We start from the raw sequence: 22252 nt of genomic DNA, 5'->3' as shown, positions 1-22252 counted from the left end.
GTCAATTAATCGTTTCTTAGTCGTAGATCTTACGAAGTCCACCCCGATATCTATGTACGTAGTTTACAATTCTTTCCAGAATTGATCATTCTTTTCCCTTATACTGTAACAGATTTATACTGAACTTGTATTATATATGACAAAAAAGATACACAGACACACAGACACTATTCCTTTGTGACAACAAAAACCGTATAGAAGAAAACTTTATTTAATATGTACGTTTAAATAATAGACACATACAATATGTATATATATATATATATATATATATATATGAAATAAATTTTCATCATATGAAATAAACTCAACGACCTATATTTATATGTACATATAAACGGTGGACCATTTAAATATGTACCTCCATTATTTATTAAAGAACAAGATTTTCTATTAAAGAACTCTTCAAGATAAAGTTGGACTGTTTCAAGAGATACGTGCAACGGTGGTATTATTTCTTTTCTAAGGTTATTTTTTGTCAATTCTTTCACGAAAATTTAAGGTCAACGATACTTTTTTAAAAGACGTTCTATATTTTTTTCAATACTCTTCTAGATCATAAAATAATAAATCCAACAACCTTACAAACCATACTTTTCTGATCGTTCACACTTGAGGAATTTTTATGTTATTTGTATAATTCTGAGTTACGTGTTGTGCTCAAAATGATGACCATTTGCGTTAATTAATAATTAAGTCTCGTTGTAAATGATTTCTGTATATTTCACAACTCTTGTGATGTAATTGAAGCACATACTAGAATGATTGTTTGCCTCATATCCTCAAATGTTGTAGGCTTGTTAAGAAAAAATTCAGTGAAGTGAGAAAACCACTGTTTCTCTTCGTTTAATCCAATGTTCAAGGAATTGAATATCAAATTGTGCCCTTGCGATTCTAGAATGATATTTTGAACACACACCACACTGAAACCACATACTTTCCACAATATACGATGACACATCCGTTAAGAGATTTATTTGAAACAGTAATTTCAATGAGCGTTCTTAACGACGAGAACCGCAATATAAATAAATCTTTTAATAGAAATCTTTAATAGAATTTTATCGAACGACGAAACTTATTAAACAAAATTATTATTAAACTTATTAAACTTATTAAAATTGGAAACTGAATTGCTCGTGCAACGTAATCAGACGTATTTGTGGTTGCCTGTTGTAACACTATTTTAATCCGTGCATATAAATAACTGTTTGTAAAATTCTGTATCTGTGGTTTGGAAAGATTGGTTAATGGCCATTAATTTAGCTGAGACTATTATTGTTTTTACAAATAATTATTTGTGAAATTCTGTACGTGCTGTTTGGAAATATTGGTTAATGGCCATTAATTTAGCTGAGACTATTATTGTTTCTACAAATAATTATTTATGAAATTCTGTACGTGCTGTTTGGAGAGATTGGTTAATGGCCATTAATTCAGCTGAGATTATTATTGTTTTTACAAATAATTATTTGTAAAATTCTGTACGTGCTGTTTGGAAATATTGGTTAATGGCCATTAATACAGCTGAGACTATTATTGTTTTCACAAATAATTATTTGTAAAATTCTGTACGTGCTGTTTGGAGAGATTGGTTAATGGCCATTAATTTAGCTGAGGCTATTATTGTTTTTACAAATAATTATTTGTGAAATTCTGTACGTGCTGTTTGGAAATATTGGTTAATGGCCATTAAATTAGCTGAGACTATTATTGTTTTTACAAATAATTATTTCTAAAATTCTGTACGTGCTGTTTGGAGAGATTGGTTAATGGTGATTAATTCACTCGAGACTATTATTGTATTTTGTCTGAGAGGTTAGTTTTGATAGTGAAATACGATGGGATAACCGAGTACCTGGTGACTGATGGAGATTGTCGCGTCACAAATATCGAGGGACAAATTACCATTGCCCCTCATGAAGGGAAAACCTTCGATTTCAATAATTTAGCGAACAGCAGCCTGCCGATCGAAGCAACCCGCGTCATAAACGATGTTTACGCGTTTATTGCTTAAACATTGCATACCACCACTGCCGAAAACTCGCATAATTTCCAATTAGCAAGTTGTATTAAACATATCTGCTCTTGATACCTCGACACCGACAGAATCGACTAATCACGGACAAGAACCACGGAAGACAACCGAATTTTCAATAACGAGATCGACACGAGACGAGTTAATCGCAACAAAACCACCGAACCGTAAAAAATTCTCCTTCTTTTACCGTGTAAATAAATCGAAGTTTACGTTAAACACTTGGTCGTGATCCAACCACTTGCTCAACTTAATTACACTTCTTTAAGTCGAAGTACTATCATCAGAGCGATACATAACTTAACAGGAATTTTGAGTCATCAGTGTAAACATGTATAATGTTCTTATGGTTTTCGATAATATCTGATACTAGTTGACGACAGGTTTTTGAGGTGAATTGTTTAAAAAAGGTATTGGTTGGATTAGTTTTGGTTATGAATAGGTCTTCTCGTAATTGGAGTCGTTCGAATTTTCAGGAAATGTCTCTGTTAGTCGATTTAGCAAGTTCAGTTACGAAAATCGTTACTATGGTTAAGTTTCTGCAATGTGATGCATTTGTACTTGTATGCTAGGTTATGCTAAAATGAGTTGGTTGAAGTTCATTGAGTAAAAATATTTCACGACTTAGTTAGTATGATTTTCTCTAGGGTTTTTTCTCTAGTATCAACTTTTTCTGGTACCCCCAGAGTATTATGACTATTGAAATCGCCTGTTATTACAAACAGCTTTTATAACTTCTCAGAAAAGTTTTTTTAATTTTAGTTTCATTTAATCGATAGCTGTTTTGTATGTACATATTGTAAATGTGAAAATTTGTGTTTAAGATTAGCTTTGTGGCTACTATTTCTATATTGGATGCGATTAATATTAGTTCGCTATGTAGAGTATTTTTTATTAGGATAGTTACTCCACCACTTGAATGTTGCGGAATCCGGTTTGCGAAGAATGAATCGTAGTTTTTGAGTTTTATTGTTGATGACAGTAACGAAAATGTTAATGAAACGAAAGAATGCTATTGTGTCTCCGATGTATTGATGTATTTCAATAAATTCAATTTGACTAACAACAGAAACTTTATTCTTGCTCATTATTTGTTTCCATTTTCTTTAACCCTATCCTATCACACTACTAAAACTGCTTAAAACTATTACGTTCTCGACAATCATGTTCTCCTGATACAAAAGTCCAAAATCAGTGAAAAATCTAGCGGAAGCTCAGAAATTCATTAAGAAATCCCACAAACTCTCAATTCGCGGAAATTCTTGGAGTTTGACGTCATTTCTAAGAATCCGCGAAATCCTGCCACTTCCTCGCATATCATGTGTTCCTGGTACCAAACCCTCGAAATCGTCGAAAACTTTCAGCAAAAATTCAGAAATTCATTCGAAAATCCGGCGAAATCTCAATTCGTGGAAATTCTTGGAATTTGACGTCATTCCTAAGAATCCACGAAATAAGAATACCTCCTCGAGTATCATGTGCTCCTGATACCAAAGTCTCGAAGTCGTTGAAAAATTTTAGCAAAAGTTTAGAAATTCATTCGAATATCCCGCAAACTCTCAATTCGCGGAAATTCTTGGAATTTGACGTCATTCCTAAGAATCCGCGAAATCGTGCCACTTTCTCGCATATCATGTGTTCCTGGTACCAAACTCTCGAAATCGTCGAAAACTTTCAGCAAAAATTCAGAAATTCATTCGAAAATCCCGCGAAATCTCAATTCGCGGATATTCTTGAAATTTGACGTCATTCCTAAGAATCCACGAAATAAGAATACCTCCTCGAGTATCATGTGCTCCTGATACCAGAAATCCCAAAATCGAACATTTTCTAAAATTTATGTCCGAATTTGAGACTTTGGTATCCGGAGAACATTGTCGCCGAGGAGGTATTCATTTCGATTCTTCGAGTATTAATCAAACGTTAAATTGATATATCTAATGAACAATTATTATTTTCCATGTTTTAAAATTTTAAGAAACACCTCTTTACTTGAAAGCTGGATCAAAATTAATTGCTATAGGCGTATCAATAATTTTTAATGCATAAATAAGATGCATATTGTAACATAAATGTTCGGAACATGCGTAAATGTTAATAACAATCGCGCAGCGGAGCAAACAATCACTGAAACCATTCGCCTCTACAGATTTCGGAATAATTTGATGTTTATCTATCATGATAAATAACAATTACCATAAGACCATACTTTAAACAATTATTGATAATGTCCTAGTATAAATAATGGTTTAAAATATCATTTCGTTAAAATATTCTTTGTTCGCGAATGAATTTTTCGTTGAGAACCAACTGACATTGTCAAGGCTACACGTATCGATTATCGATTTATAAGTATTCATCACGATGATTTTTCAATCTAGAAAAGCGGTTAGTTGAATTACGGCGTTTTTAAGTAAAAAATGCAACTTCTACGCGTATTGTGTAAATTATGAGAATTAAACAAATGTTAAATTAATGTATCAAATAAAAAATCATTACTTTCCATGTTTAAAACTTGACGAAACACGTTATTAGTTCGAATCTCGATCAAAATCAATTTCTATAAGTTATTTAATCATTTGTAATGCATAAATAGGATGCACATTCTTCGATTAATAGCTGGAATATGCATAAATGTTAGTAACAATCGTGGAAATGAACAAACATTCACCGGAACCGTTTGCCATCGCAAATTTCGCAATATCTTGATGTTTATTTATCATAATTATTATGAACCGTCATAAAACCGTAGTTTAAACAATTAGTAACAATTTTCTAGTATAAATAATGGCTTAGAACGTCATTTTGTTGAAATATTCTTTGTTCGCGAATGAATTTTTCGTTGAGAACCAACTGACATTGTCAAGGCTACACGTATCGATTATCGATTTACAAGTATTTATCACGATGATTTTTCTATCTAGAAAAGCGATTAATTGAATTTCGACGCTTTTAAGTAAAAAATGCAACTTCTACGCGTATTGTGTCAATTATAAGAATTAAACAAATGTTAAATTAATGTATTTAATAAACAATTGTTACTCTCCATGCTTTGAAACGTTAAGAAACACGTTTATACCTTGAAGCTCGATCAAAATTAATTGCTGTAGGCGAATCGATCATTTTTAATGCATAAATAAGATGCACATTGTTCGATTAATATTGGGAACATGCATAAATGTTAGTAACAATCGTGGAAATGAACAAACATTCACCGAAATCGTTCGCTTTCGCAGATTTCGTAATATCTTGATGTTTATTTATCATATTTATTAACAATCATCGTAGGACCGTAGATTAAACAGTTATTAACAATGTTCTAGTATAAATAATGGCTAGAAAGCCATCAATTCGTTGAAATATTCGATTAAATCGAACAAAGACAATCGAAGTAACGGTAAGTGACCTTGTGGTGGGTATATAAGGAGCCCCCGGTTAACGAAAATTTCACTCTCCCGGGAGCCTCCGAGGCGGAAGGATGTCTTCATTTTGGGTGTATGGAAGGGGGAACCCCCTCTTGGTAACCGGTACTGACTACCGGTAGGCGGTGGTCAGTACTGGCGACCACTCTCTCAATCCTTTCTTTTTTTTTTTTAATTGTTTCTTTGTGTAATTCATTTCATTTGTTCTCTGATTTTAATTTCTACTTGTTTTTACATGTTTATTTTTTTCCACTAACCAAATTCATTTCTATTTTCTATTATGCATTGACTTTAGGTTTCTCTTAGGTTTCTCTTAGATACATTCTCTTAGATATATCGGAAAACGAAGAACGAAGAACGAAGAACGAAGAGGACTCATGTATTGCATCCTCCGCGGGACTGTTAATTCTAAGTATAGACTAAGTTAGTTTTAAGGCCACCATGTACGAATATTTGTGATCTGCCGAGCAATTATCCAATCTTTAGCTTATTTTTGCTCGCTTGCTCGTTTCTCATTCCGGCCACCTCTGCTTATTGCATAAGCAAGTGACCGGCCGTGGAGTTGGACCGAACGGTCGATTGCCGTCTCTTCTGGTGCGTCCGCTTTGAGAGAGAACATGCTGCGAACACAGGGGCAGGTGTTCGCACTGGTCCCTGTGGAAGCCCTGTGCCATAAGACCCTCTCTTCGTCATCCTTCGTGAGTCAGGTCCACGCTTTGCGTGGTTCCTGACGCGGAGTTGGGAGAAACGGGGCACTCCAAGGAGTGGACGGCGTCGTGCATTTCCTCTTTAATCGGGCCCACTGAGGGGAAACGGGACCGACCTAGTAGGAACAACTCCACGGTTCGCGTCGCGTATTCCCCAATTTTGCCTCATTTTTCCATAATGTAATTGCTCGGCAGAATCAAACGAGGAGATCGAAGGAACATCGATTCCTTCCATCTCCGCGGTTTAGTAATTTAGTTTGTACTGCGTATCGAGGGAGATCGATGGAACTTTGATTCCATCTATCTCTCTCCGGGTCTCCGCTCGCAGCAACCTCCACGTGGTGAGACCTGGTAATCGGTATTACTCGCGACGAACAATAATTATTCGTCGCCGGTAGTACCGAGCTAATTGGCTGCGAATTCAGAACAGTTTCTTGAGATATTAGCATAAGTAGAAGAGTGTAAAGTAGAACAACTTTCTAATGTGTATGGAAGTTTGTATATGTTAATGAAATGAAATGATGCGATTGCATCTCCGATGTTCCGATGTACGTCAATAAATACATTTCCAGTAGCACCAGAGGCTACCTCCTTTTCCCTTGTACGCTTCCATTTCCTGAACGCGATCCTATTTCATTGCTAAAATTACTGCGTGGGTCCTTTTACTTTGAATCACGATCAAAATTACTGGCTGTAGGCTAATTAATCATTTGCAATTCATAAAGATAGTAAGAATTATATCGAAAGATTAATATTGGGAAGTTTTATCTATTCGTCGGTTCGAGAGTGACTCTATTCTTGTTATGAACACTTCAAATTGTAGTATCAAGTGACAATTTCTGCGTGAAGTATTTCCATTTCTATTCATTTGATAAAATCACCGTTTGCTGTGTAAAGTAATCTTTCTTTTAACAAAATAGATAATATTATTAATGCGTAATATTAAATGCTTTGAACGTAAAGTTTTATAAGCTGGTATTACAGAAAAATAAAAAAAGATTCGAAGGTTTAATGTTGGAAGCGAATTCGTGACGGAAAGTGACCTTTATATCCTCTGACTACGTTTTAAAGCGTTGGCCAATAAAATTGGAAGAAATCGTAAAGTTACGCCGTGGGAATGCAATTTCACTCTCCTGAAGCGGTATATACTGCGCTGCTGAAATTTTAATATCGCAAACTACTATAAATCATACTTCTTTCTTATTAGGATTTTGGAACGATTGATTTGGAATTCCACGAAACATTCAATATTCGTAACTCGTTTCGTTCGAAGTTTGTATGTATGCTGAATTTAAATCGAGAGTCACACCATTAATTTTAATATCGATTTAAAGTGACATAATGATACACCAAGAGATCACTCGTCGTTTCAAAAACGAATCGAGATCAAATTAAAGTTACTTAAAAAAAAAAATATACAAGTCTTTTGTATAAAAATTTAATTCAAAGACATTATTGAAATGAAAAATTTCGAGAAAGTAATTCTAGAATGTTTCATTATGGAAATTAAAATAAATACTTCTTTGCAATATTTTGTATTGAATTCAGAATTTAAATCCGAGCTCCCTTGAATTAAAGTAAAAGATGTTCGATTTCATTAAATTAATAATCTTGTTAAAAGTATTAAATGAATTATACGGAAGAAAGGAATAAATTTTATCTATCCCGAACATTATAATAGATCACTTAATGAATAATTTTTAATTAATGCGTTTTAATTAATACCAGTTGTCGAATTTTAATTTTGGAACGAAAGCACTTGTTTAATATTTGAATAACTATAGATCAGCGAAAATAGTAGTGTACCATTTATAAAGATATCTTCTGTATGGGGTATTTCACAACATATGAATAAAAGTTTTATAACCATTTGCTATATTTGATTGTGTTACCAAGTTATGATCATTTTTGCACTCTAGTGGTTTGCAACAGATCACTGCTGCATACGAAGCGCTCGAATTGACAATGCAAAGTGCAGTCTGAAATCGTGTATCATAGAGATGTTTAATTCTATAAAAATTATGGATATCTGTTGAATTCGTTGTCTCGGCAACCTTGTTGCATACATTGACGAAGCATTTCAACCTAGGTAATGGATATTCAATAAAATAATTGTTTTCAATTGACAACAAAGAAAAAGCAACGAAGTGGTTGTTTTTTTTTCAACGCATGTCAGTGATTTTCGAATCATAGCTACATGCGGATCATTGTTTCAGCCAGACTCGTGCTTTCAAATCACAATTAGAAGAGTTGTTTTATTAGCAGAAATTTTGTTTAATTTAAGTTATCATTTTATTTATTTCGAATGAAATAAAAATATTTCTAAAGATTATTAGTAATTTTAGTTACTTCGTAAGTGTTTGATTCTGAAAAATGTACATATTTTATTCGATAGTGTGGTTAAACAAAAAGTAGCTTTAAAATTACTGGAGTAGTCTGGTGTTCTTTGACAGACCTCAATCAAGAAACATTGGTTTATAGCTAATTAAGATATGACGCTTTTTGGACTATTACATCTCCAGCTTGCTTTATACAATTTTACTCTATATCTAATAAATTCTTACATCGTTTTCTCTCAATTATGTTCTACTCCTTTCTATCGAGCCTAAAGCTATTGCATATAAATAAAAAGTTTGTTTCGTTTACTGTCCCATGATACGATCATATTTTCGTAATAGGAAGAATATATCGGTAATGGAAATAAATATGCATTGGTGCAATGTCAATAGTCAATTTTCTTTTAAAAGGAGGTATAAAAAAATTAGTAAACACGTGCAAAGAATTTTTCCTGCTTCAAATATATTTGTGAGAGCTACTAGGTTGTTCAATAAATTTTGTCGTTCGATAAAACTTATTGAACAATCTATTATATGGCGATCAGAAAATTGAAATATAAAATTACTTTTGGCCAGCCTAGTCTACGGTTAATTGAAATTTTGACTATAGCCTGATTTTTGTTATTAGATTTTTTGGAATATCGCGTACTGTGTCGAAATTATCGATCTGTAAAAGCGCGTTAAAATATTTTCAATTTATCGCCGAAGTGTGAACGATTCACAGTTGTGTTCCAAAGTATTCTAATTGAATTTAAGGTGAATCTCGCATTGTTCTCGTCTGCAATTCAATCCCAGAGATTAATTTCAAACATCGATGTAAGGTAATTGTCATTTTGGCATCAGTGATTGGCAGACGCTGAACTTCAGTAGGATTAAATTTTAGTGAAGCTTTTCACGTTAGGCAGTTGTTGCATCTCAAGTTTAAAATCAGTTACGAATTAAATAGTCGTATAATCTCGACAGGAATAGGAGCGTGTTGATTACTATACAAGGTTATAACGATATTTCTAGTTCATTTTATTCTGTTTTACTCGTTTATTTGTATTTCGAGACTCGTAAATATTTAGGTAATTGTTTTGCCGAGTGTCTGTACTTTAGAGAGGATTGTATATTCTCGTCGGGCAGGTGACTTTTCTGTCACATAAATCATGTAGTTTCACATATTGCAATCCGAATTTAATCCTACAGAATTCTCTGCAGAGCTGTTTTCTGCCAGCCCCATTGACCCAGACCATTTATTATTTAATAGAACTGTGCCAGTATCCCTTGTGATTTTTTCCCCATTATTTCAAACGTAAATTCTGCGTCGCGTTGAACACGTACTCTCCGGCTCAAATATACATATCCTTTAGTCGCTTCGAATCCATTTCGAATTTCCATCGTTTTTAATGTAGCTACGACACAACAGTGAATTCACAAAGTGAACGCATAAAACTATTCGTGTTTTATAAGGTAAAAATGTTTGTTTATCATCACGTAGGATAGCAATCTTACTTCACCTGCAAGTCTTTTAGATCCACGTTCAGTTTATATATATATTTTATATATATACCTTATAAGTACCTATAGGGACTCTTATCGAAAACTTTCGAAAACACTGTAAGAGAATATCTGGTTCCTAATGATTTTAATAATTGATCTATTATTTAATATTACCCTTTCTTTCGCAAGTGAAATTTGGTATACTTTCAGGTAAAATTCAAAGTCGTGCTATAATTATTGTAATATAAATGTTTTCTTCGATGAACAATTGTATTCTACAAAATTGTGTTACATATTTCTTTGATATATGCCAAATAGGTCGAGAAAATTTGGAATCAAATTTTGGCTCCTTGTAGAAACCAACTTAAAATAATTTCTAAATGGATTTTCGTATTTAGAAAAAGATGCTCAGCTTTCGTTAAATCAGTTTAATAACTTCGGAGAGTGCAGTGTTTTATATTTATTGAAATTGTATTTTTAATACAATAATTAACTTGTATTCTGATATTCAATCGATCAAGATTTGCATTTTCATAGTATAATTTATCAAAAGCTGCACTGTCAGTCTTAATTAAACAAACACTTTATTACATTTCTCAATGAATCGAACCATTGTAACTTGATTATAAGCTGTCATTGCAGATAGTTTTTATTACGATAAACTTGATGAAATTCGTGTTAAAGTGTCAACGTTTATCACAGGCTGTGTACAGGATTACAACAGTTGTCTTTGTAGTGTTCATTGACACTTGATGAAAAAGAACAAAAGCGTTTAGCGTTAGTGTATAGACAGCATAAATGCGATGCATTTTTTTTTTTAGTTTCCTTACACCAGTGGTTTATTAATTCTTTTGGAAGCCGATCCTCCGAAATGAGAGAGATCGACAAAGAGTTTTTCTTACATTTCTTTCAATCGATTAAAAATTAAATTGCATCGATTGATTTTCATCTATCGAATTATTCTTTAGGTGCGCACAGAACATTGTTTAAAGAAACACTTTGGTTAAATCAAATACTTGCAAAACACACGCACTAAGAAATAAATATTTACTACACTATGTATTGCAAATAATGTGATACAGAACAAAAGATCACGAAAATCCAAGTATTACACATATTTGTACAATTTGTACAATATTCTTGAACTAAAATTTAGGAAGGCATTTATTAAATAAAAGAAATGGTACATATAATACATATGTACATATAACCTCATTAAGAACATTCGCATGTGGGCGTATAGTTTTTAAATTATTTTGCATACTGTTTTACGGAAATAATTACTATAAATGCGAATGCACGTATTCATATTTACATTTCCCAATTATGTAACGTGGCAACATCGTCGTTAGATTGATATGTACGCCATGGACAGATATCAGTTAAAATAATAGTGTACCTTGTACAAGCCGAGAAATTCCTCTATGAAAAGATTAAAATGATACGAGAAGAATGTACTCCTATCGTTATTAAATTCCAATGATAAACATATACCGATATAAATAGACGCTGAACTTGTTCAGATATTTGAACATGAAAAATGATTTCTCGTCCACCGTCTCGAACGTATGGCCACCCCAATTTGGAGAACAGTGTCTTTCGTTCGTTTAGATGTTCAGCCGTTTGCTCAGTTTTATACTTTTTGTGTGTGTATTTTAACGACGAAGAAGTGAAAAAAGAAAAGCGACACGTAACATTTGTTTCTCTGCGTGTGCAACGAGGTTGGCCCGGACGAATTCTGAACTTCCCGAAACACCCGACCTGGTTCTAGCCGCGTGTTTGCTGACCTAAAACCAAATAATCTCTTCGTTGGCCAACGGATGCGAGTAGTTGAGTGAAAAGGGTGGGCCGACCAGAAACTTTCACATGTGCCGTTTTACATTTTCCGCATCCGTGCGATACTAGTAGCTATGTATGCGAAACTCGGATACTATACGCATCATGTTACACCAGTCTGCACTTACAGCGCAAATTTTGCTAATCGACCAAGCTCGTTTCACCGGCCGAATTAACTGCACAGTCTCCATAGTTGTATAGAAAAATGTCTCTTTCCCTTTAATCGATATACGCATCGAACGAAATATTGCTTCCGCGTGTTATTTCGGGGAAAAAAAAGGAAATTTTGCGTTACGAACTTCTAAATACGATAAAATTCATCGAACGGTCCAGAATGGGGTCATTGGTGGTCAGTGGGTCAAGTATGGATTACATCGTGTACGGACCATAACAACTTTATCCGGTGAACTGTTTACCTTCGAAGTAAGTTACACTTAAGGTACTTCGAACTAACTTTTCAGGAAGTTGTAAAGTTATTAGAAAATTTCTCAAAATTCTAACGGTAGAAACGAAACGCGTTCGCCAGAGAAATTAACGCGTTTATTTATTCGTTTGAAGATCTATGTGTATACATTTGTTTCGTTATTTTTAAGTTCTGAAATCTTCATCTTTTTACTTCTTCTTAAACTCGTTCAAAACAAGTAATTAAATTCTAAGCGATTTCTCCTTTGATTTAGGGCATTTTCCATTTTCTCATTTGAACAGTACTTATACGAAGCTTTGAATATATTCATAATCATTAATAAAGCGTAGCTATCTTTCCTTTGAAAAATGCATATGGACGTCCCATTTGAGATTAGTTAAGGAACCATTAATACTTTAGCTGTATCTTGATTCTTTTGTACAATTGTTACCACATTGTTACCTGTTTGTCTTATATGTGCATCTTTGCTTGCATGCAAATAGGTAAGAGAGATGGTAAATGAAATGAGAAGAGTATGTGCTGTTGCATATGTATGCCAAAAATTTATGACGAAGTGTAAGTACACGTGAGAATTATTAATAATTGGTAAGACGGAATGTCTTGAGTGACGAACAAAAGTGAGGTTCCATTTAGATATTGACGATGAATTTGTTACTAGGGCTTTGTTTTTTCAGAGAATTCGGAACAAACAGTATCAAGAAATAGTAGCCACTTAAGACAATATATTTTCTCTGTAAGATTAATAAAATAGAGTGTATAAATATTGTACAATTATTCGCATAATTTCATTCATACATCTTCTTGGTTTACTGGTAAATTTATCAATGACATCTATGATTAGATACAAAAATTATCGTTCATCTAATTATGTGCATAGTGCAAAAAGGACTTAACTTTTTTAAATGGGTTCACATCTTTGAACTAGAAGATATATAAATATACAATCTCGTTTCATAATTGGAAAGTAATTATTTTAGAACAGCTGAATCATTTCATTCGTTGAGGAATAACGTTAAACATTTCGATTGAGAAACAAATGGAATAGAATTTCGATAAACAAATAAATTGTTTGAAATACAGTCAGCATATTCTCAAACTATTCGTCAAATTGATACGTTTGTATAAACGGTTTTTCAATATGTTTATGTTAAAGATTGAAAGATATTAATGTCAATACGAGGGTGGTGAATTTTCTTCAAGGAGATTTTTTGGAAAACTTGGAAAATTTTTCTTAATGATTCTAATAATAAACCGTTCTGTATTTATCAAGTGACGTTCTTTACATTGTTATAGCGTTTAATATATAAATTATATCATTTGCAGAACAATGCACATTGTTGTTTAGGACATTCTGCCACTTCTTGGTTGTTCAGTCATTCGACTTTGATAAAAGTTCACATATTTTAAGTGAAAGTGCCATTCTATGCGAAAAAGGTTGCCATTTTATATGTTCTAGAGTTAGAATTTGTATATTTCGTAGCAAATTGTCAATTCATCGTGTTTAAACTCTCTTTGTTATTTCAAAAGAATCCTTTCGTACATCTTTCGAGTGAATCATCAACTGTAAAATGTTAATTGATTTTTGCACGATTTTTGCGACTTTGATTCTACAGTATTTTTATATATATTTAGTAAGTACCTATGTAATTACAAACGAACGCGTTCGACCGATTTATTTAAATATTCTATAAAATCGGTTACTTGCATGTTCAATGAAGGTTCTGAACCAATTTTGCAAATAACTATGGCCATAATTATAACGACTGGTAAAGGAGCATACGATTATACTCAACATCTGACTATATTACCAAGAAAGATGCAGAGAAAAAAATGCATTTTTTAAAATCGTTTGTTAGCTATATGCTCCAACAAAATCCATTAGTAGGTTCTTTCTTCTTTCTAAAACTTTAAAAGCGTTTTTCTCTGAACGATATTTTTTTATATGGAGTGCATGATATTTCATTAGTTACTTGGTCGATCGATTTGAAATTTGAATACACAAATCTATTTAAAGAGTGAATTCATTAGTTGAAAATATTGAATATTTCTGTTTTAAGTGACTTAAAAAAAAGAAAAAAAAAAAAAAAAGAACAAGAATATTGCCTTCGTGATAGTTTACTCGACGTATAAACTAAGCTGGATTATCAATCGTTTCGATTTTACACTAACTTTATCATTGTCTTTCTGTTGAAGTCTCAATGATACTTCATGTTAGAAATGTATCGATAAGACTGTAAGAAATTTCGATTAGTACATACTAATATCTATAAGGAATTATTTTGATAACTGTTTTCTACTTGAACAAAATGTTTGTGAATTGATACGTATAAGTATTGTATTTCATTGAATCGATCTCAGGATTACTCACGACTAAGAAGGAGAGTTCACGACCTTGGCATTATTAATTTAATTAAGATATCAAGCATCACGGATCTTGTTATCTCATTTACAAATATTTATTATTATAAGGTTAGATACTCAATACTTTTCGAGAAGTTTCGATCCTTTTTAACGAACAGTTGAATTGACGGTACTTAATGCGTGTTGTCGCTTGGTTCAATCAGTTACATACTAAATTGTGACGTAAACTGGAGCACTCACTGGCCATCCCGATAAGAACTATCCAGAATTCAACTGTGTCAAACTTTTCGGCCTGGACTTCTCAACCGTGTAAAGCTCTTCGGCCTAGACCTCTCAAACCACCTCTAGAACATTCCAATAAGATAGCAGCTTGTATACGAGCCTGCCAAACGATCGAATAAAACAGTCTGTATTTTGAAGTCAATCTTTTGGCACATACTCGGCTCGTTTTACGATTAAAATTCATCAAACCTTCTGCTACGTTGCGACTCAAAGTAGTTTATAAAGTAAAAGTTCTTAGTTTAACCCGTCACTAGCTTTAACTTTAACTCAGGATTTGAGTCCGTTTCGAATCTTTCACTAACAAGTGACAGAAGAATTCGTCCCATTGCACAGGCGTTGCTCGCTATTAGCCGAAGACGATGACGAAAATCGACGACAATCATTTCGAGATTTACTGAGCTAGAATAATTCACAGCAGCATATTCGAGCAAAGTGTCGAAACGTAACTTCACTATTCGCATATTACCGATGAGTCGATGAAATTCTTCTAACGAAAAGATCAGTTTAATTCAATGTCTTTAATAATCGTTAAGGTCTTGGAATTCATTTATAGCTGAAAGAATTAATTTGTGTTCGTTAAATGTAATATAAATCCGTTTGAATTCATTTCTATCTAGATAAACTCGGCATAATTACAATTTACATATAAATAAATCACGAGAAGATTAAAAGAATATCTTTTGCGTTCTGAGATTATAAATTCTCCGAGAAGGTGCTGCCAGCTGAAGCCCCTCGGAGAATTTATAATTTAAGAAAAAAAAAAAAAGTGATGTATTTAATCTGCTCATAACTTATTTTTGTATAAATTGTAATTATGCAGAGTTTATCTAGATAGAAATGAGTTTGAACGGATTTGAATTATTTTTAACGAGTGCAAATCAATTGTTTCCCCTACAATTAAATTTCAAGACATCGACGATTATTAAAAACATTACGTTACATTCATTTTCCTGTAAAAGAATATCACCGACTCACAGGTAATATATAAGCAAGAGAAAAATCATTCTATTTCGAAGCTTTCATTTGAATACTATGCTAATGCTGCGAATTATTTTGTCTTACTCAATTTTCAAATGACTGCTGTTGATTATAGAGAAGTAAAAAAGATGGAAACACTTTTAATTACATATAAACGCTCCAGTTTACGTCACAATCTGGTATGTAATTTTTGAACCACGGCAACATTTATTCAGTATCGTCAATTCAGTTGGTTTTCAAAGAAGACCGAAACATTAATTGTAAATATCTCGAAAAATATTAAGTGTCTGTCTCTCCAATAATATATATTTATGAATGCTGTAATAAAATTCGTAATTCCACTGCTCAAGGTCGTAAACCCTTTTTGTAAGTAAAAATTACTCGACACTGTTCACATTCTATTAGTGTTCCTTTTCGAGAAAAAATTCTCAAAAATTTCTTAAGAAATTTGATCGTTTCTTGTTTTTCATTTCTCGAGAAATTACATTATTTCTTAGTTCCTATAAATTTCATTCATTTCGGAAAGAGAATTTTCACTTTCAAATTTTATATAAACTTTTCGATAAATATAATAGGAATGATGATCCTCCTGAAAATGATGGAGAACTTTCAAATCATTAAACTAAAGAACTACCATCAAATAAATAGAGTTAGCAATTGTAGAGTGCCTGCAAGAAATGAGTGTTAACTCGAGAGAAAATAAACTGTGGACTTTGAAAAAGGCATTTTATATTTTTCAATGCGGTAGAAAGAGGACAACCAATTTACAAAAATTTCAGGATGTTCTACATAAAATTAAGCCAACATTTACACAAAGTGAAAGAAATTTTTCTATAACTACCAATTTCGTTACAAATAAAAAGAAGTAGATTGACTCACACTCCATTGGATGCATTGTTTTTTTTTTTTTTTTAGAAAACTGTTTTAAAATTGAAAAGTGATATTTTATTTTGTAAAGTTGTTTATTAAATAACTCAATTTATAAATGATTTTTAATGTCTTCTTTCCATATAATGTTTTTTCCATTTGGACAAGTTTTATTAATAATTTTCAATAAATATTATCAATTTTATTCCAAAAATAGAAATTCTGCACTATATGTTTTAATTGTAAACCAATTTCTCATTTCTCGAGGAATGAAAAATATCGAGAAAAATTAGTAACACTATAATTCTACTTACTAATGGTATCACACTCCCCTTTACCCTTTAAAAAACACTGCTGTCCAAATTTTGGGGTTCCAAGTAACAAAGAGAAGAAATTTCAAAATAAATTTTATATTTTATGAAATCAATTAAATAAATGTAAATAAATAATTGCAAATGAATTGTCTTTTTAGATATAGAAAAGGTAAATAATTCGTATCTTCTGTGAACTGTTGGCAAATACTGTAAACACGTGTACGTACATATGTATGTATATGAGCGAATTCAAATAGAAATACACGCGTAAGTACATACATACCTGTATACGCGGAGAATAAAATGCATAATTACCTGTATATTAGGAACACGGATGTTTAATTCCCTAATACACGTCGCATGTAACCCGTGTATACGTGTCTCTTTAGTGCACGTTCGCAAATCGTGGTGTCTACTTCGAACATCTACCCACTGTGTAATCATGCAGAAACTTGAATTAGTTGTATCTCCGAAACGAATTATCAGGAATTCCTCCTTAATTTTAAGGTGTAGAATATGCAACTCTTGTTGCGTGTTTCACCATTATCGTATAAGTTTAAATGGAAATCTCTTAAAATGCAGTCAGTCCCCGACTTGTGCAAGAATACGTTCTAGAACATCTTGAGTAAATAGAGTATTAAGTAACTTGAAAATGCTTACTAAAATATTGATACTATATTTCTGATATGCCAAAATTACACAAAAGCACATACAGTATGGTCTCTTAGATTGTCAAGCTTGGGACACAACTGAAACAACCCAAGATTGCGATAGTATTTGATCGTTGCCATTGTGATGCCTCTCCACATGAGCTCTTAGAAAGCCCTCCTGATAAGAACTAACCAGAATTAAACCATGTGAAACTCTTAGGCTTGGACTTCTAAAAGCACCACCAGAACATTTTAATAAGATATATAATAGTCTGTATATGAACCTACCAAACAACCGAAAAAAGCAGTTTGCATTTTGAAGTCAACCTAACAACACGTTGTTACTCTACCCGTTTTACAGTCAAAATTTCATTAAAACTTCTATTAGGTTGCGACTCCAAGTATTTTATAAAGTTCTTAGTTTGAATTGGTGATGGTCGCAACTCTCACCAATCGCTATTAGACCTCAAAAAGAAGCTATAATCCCTGACACATTGGTAGAGTCAAACGACAAAATCACCTTAGACATCATTGGACCCTTTACCAAACCACGAAAAGGAAATCATTTTATACTTTCAATCCAAGGCGTACTAACTAAATATTTGACACTCATTCCTTTAGCAAATCAGCAGGCACCTTTGATTATCAACAAACTCCTCGAACATTGTTTTTACGTCTTCTGCTCACCCGAATGCATCCTCGCAGACCAAGGAACGAATTTTGTTTGCAAGTCGTGAACTCATTTGCGAGAGTTTTCAAAATTAAACAGATTAAAACTACCAGTTTCCATCTGCAAAGCAATGCGGCGCTTGGAAGAATCCATAACACGAGTCCAAGGTTTATAATGAACCTGCACTCTCGAAAAGGATAATGATTGGGATGAAAACTTGTATTTAATTTGCGTGTAATATAATATAGCTGTTTATGAAGTTTCATCGCTTTTGAATTTATCTTCGAACATAAGGCAAACATGCCCTCTGCTATCTCCAGGATTCCTTCATTAACTAAAAGTGGACTGTTTAGGCTATGGCAAAATGGGCACAAGGAATATTTAAAAAAATAAAATATTTAGCTAAGGAAACCACCGAAAGGGATAAGAAAAAATACAAATAGACAGAGGATAAGAAAATTAAAATAAAATCTTTTTTGAATATTGGAGATAAAGTACTAATACATAATGATTATAAAAGTTACAAGTTGGATTCTGAGGAGCTCAGGCCTAGAGAAATTATCGAGAGTAGTTCCTCCAATTACGTTACAAAATTTCAGGACGGTGGAATATTTAAAATCTAGTAGATTCCAATCTAATAGTTTAAAACTATATCATTTCAGGAATAGCAGTAGACCATTTAAATTTCCTTCCTAAAATCACTTGCAAGTAATACTTTACGGCTTTTTACCCTATAATTGCAGCAGTTTTTCTTGAACCTGTTTATGCACAAGCCATTAAATCACGATTACTCGTTATAATTAGTAACACAGGTTTTTTGTATCGGAATCGGTTATGTATATCCTGATTTTCTTATATTTTCTACAACAATGTTTCTAAGATCTGCTGCCTCGAAGCTTTTTATCGACATAAGTTTTATTTTCTCCGTTTTCTTTAACTTAATATCCATTTGCAGTAGAGAAATATGACCGTAATCTATCTCAGATACATACACGAGAGTTAATAATAATCTTTAAATAATGCAAACATCATGATCCAAGGCAACGTCAGTTCTCGAAGAAATTTTAAATAGTCAGCGAGTTGATTTAAGCAGGATAATCTACAATCTGCAACAATAGTTTCTATTCCGTAATTAACAAGACACTAGCAAAATTGATTGTACTTTAATAGATGATAATAACATAATGAAGATGGGGGACAAATTCAGGATGTAAGAAAATAGAACAGATACATCACAACTTGAATATCTTAACTAATCTTTAGAGGATTTACACATACTGAAAAGTCAAATTCCTCAAGCTTCAAAGATTGTTTCAATCTTCAAGGATTATAAAGTAATATTAATCCATACGTAGACACCCTCCTACAAAACATAGAATGTTTGGTAGGTTTACATGTACTAAGAAAAGTATGTAGAATTATTTGATTTATTCGACAAGTGTATTTCTAAAAAAAGTATATAGTGAGCTACCTTCGCACCAAGGCGGGCAGACAACAACTCACCACAACCCAGAAGGAATTTACCAATTTCAGAAATCCTGCTAAACCCCATCAAGCAACGGACCTTACGCTTTGAAGGACCAAAGCAATCTAGCAGGGCGGAGGGGTGTAATGCCTCCCGATATGAACTCCGAGAAAGCCCTCGTGATAAGAACTATCCAATATTCAACCGTGTGAAACTCTATAGCATGGACCTCCTCCCAACCGTATGAAGCTCTTCGGCCTGGATCTCTCAAAGTACCTCCAGAAAATTCCAATAAGATAACAATCTGTATATACGCCTACCAAACAACCGAATAAAGCAGTCTACATTTTCAAGTCAACCTTTTGGCACATCGTTACTCTGCTCGTTTTACGCTCAAAATTCATTAAACCTTCTACCATGTCGCGACTCAAAGTATTTTATAAAGTTCTCACATTGGATTCGTGTTCCCGCCATTATTTTTAACTTCAACGAATTAGGATTTGAGTGCTGTCTGAATCTTTCGCTAACAAGTGACAGGAAAATTACCGTCACACTATCATTCTATAGTCCGTCCAAAGAGACGAGATAACAATGTTTACATTAACGTTTGCATTAACAATTAAATGGCCTGCAGCTATTGGTCTATTTTCTTGAACTCCAGAAACGACTTTTACTCAATTGTAGAGATTTCAAATAAATCGAACGGTTTGAAAGAACGTTTGGAATTCACATCTTTCGAGCGCGATTGGCTCAATGGGAATCGTTTGATTTCTTTAAAATTGCTCGATTCATTCGAACGGTTCGATCTTTGTTAAAAGAAATTGAATTTTGTTTTATTGGTGGTGGGGGTCGTAGCAGTAATAATAGTGGCAGTGATGGTAATCGTGGTAGTGGTAGTATCGTGTAAGATGATATGCGAAATGGCATAGAAGCAAAAGGGGTTCCTCGATCATTCCTATTCCCCAACTTAGAACTCCTGTAGTCACTACGTTTTGGCTCCTGACAATCATCATTGATACAGTCGTATGATCCTTATATTTATAGGGGTTTCGTTCAATTGCTTATTGCTAATACACAAAACAGCGAATACGGGGATCTTACTACAGTTTCTTATATGATTATTTTCTTTATACTTCTATTTATTTATTTATTTATTTACACATTTAGCGAAAGTTTACTTTAGTAACTTTTCCTTAAATCAACTTGTTTTTCTTGTTTTTTTTAACAGATGCTGTATTTTAGCATTAAAAGGAAATATAGATCGCTGGAGCCTGAGAAACAAGTGTTTTTGCTGGTGTTTGTCAAAAAGCAGAAAATTTATAAAAACTGCGAAACGAATCATTTTTATCTGAACAATAATTGCCCGTTGGCTTGAATTTTCGAAACAGTTGTAAAACTTTTTCGAGCTAAAAGACGACAGTTAGTAATGCTTAATTTCTGAGTAGAAATTAAATTACTATAATCATGACAACACAAATACAAATAATTTATAAGAGACGCGTTTTTCATATTCAAGAAAAATTCATGTAGCTTCTTTAAACATTTTAAGTAAAAGTTATTACAATTGATTTGAGAAGTAACTTGTTCGAGTAAAAACTTTTTACTTATTATGTGCTTTTAAATAAAACACTAATTCTAGATGGTACTATAACCAATTAAAATTTATAAATTTTGTATGATGCATATGAAACATTTGAAATCTTAAATGAATGCTGCATTTCTACTGCATTCCTACAATTATAAGATTATAATGTGTATATTAAGATTTTTTTGCGAAAGAAAATAGATTTGTTCTTTTTCAAATAGAAAGTTCTTTTGGCTATTTTTATTTCTCTGACATTCAGCCACTTATCATCAAGCGTTCCTTCTAGTGATTTATCTATAGTGATTTTAATTATTTAAATTAATATATATATTATATCTATTTGATTGTTTTTGGTACTTTAATTTAGTATTTTCAGTGTTTCAATTTAGCATTCTTAATGCTTTAATTCAGCGTTTTCATAGAAATTTAGTATTAGGTGTAGTTAAGTTTTAGTAATTTTAATTTTATAATTTATCGTTCTTAGAATTTTATAGTTCTCCGTTGCATTATTTATTTTGTATAGTTTCATAGTTCCATTATAGTTTTATATTTTTTTCGTTATCTGCGTAGTTTTTATCACTGTTAATTTTTTAAATCAACACGGTCGGACAAAAATCACGCAAACACGGTCAGACGATCCGTAGTTTAATCCGGAACTTAATTCGACGTGTTATAAACAAGTGTGATAAAGAAGCACTTAAATCTACGATACTGCATTCAGTTAACCAGGCAACGATTCGAGCTTCTGATTTCGTCGGAGTTTCCAAAAGGATGAAAATTTATCGTCCCCAGGAAAGAAACGCCCGAAGAGAGACAAAAACAAATTTTATTGCTC

At 32.8% G+C, this 22252-nt stretch overlaps 1 protein-coding gene across 1 annotated transcript in view; it reads right to left on the bottom strand.

Annotated features, from left to right (window-relative positions):
* LOC143150343 (dipeptidase 1) overlaps positions 1-22252 on the bottom strand; it is a 214770-nt gene that overhangs the window by 5481 nt on the left and 187037 nt on the right. The gene's annotated exons all lie outside the window — the stretch shown is intronic.

The sequence above is a fragment of the Ptiloglossa arizonensis genome, chromosome 8, assembly GCF_051014685.1.
Source record: "Ptiloglossa arizonensis isolate GNS036 chromosome 8, iyPtiAriz1_principal, whole genome shotgun sequence".
In the NCBI taxonomy this organism is placed as follows: Eukaryota; Metazoa; Arthropoda; class Insecta; order Hymenoptera; family Colletidae; genus Ptiloglossa; species Ptiloglossa arizonensis.
This window is presented reverse-complemented; position numbering and strand designations above follow the sequence as displayed.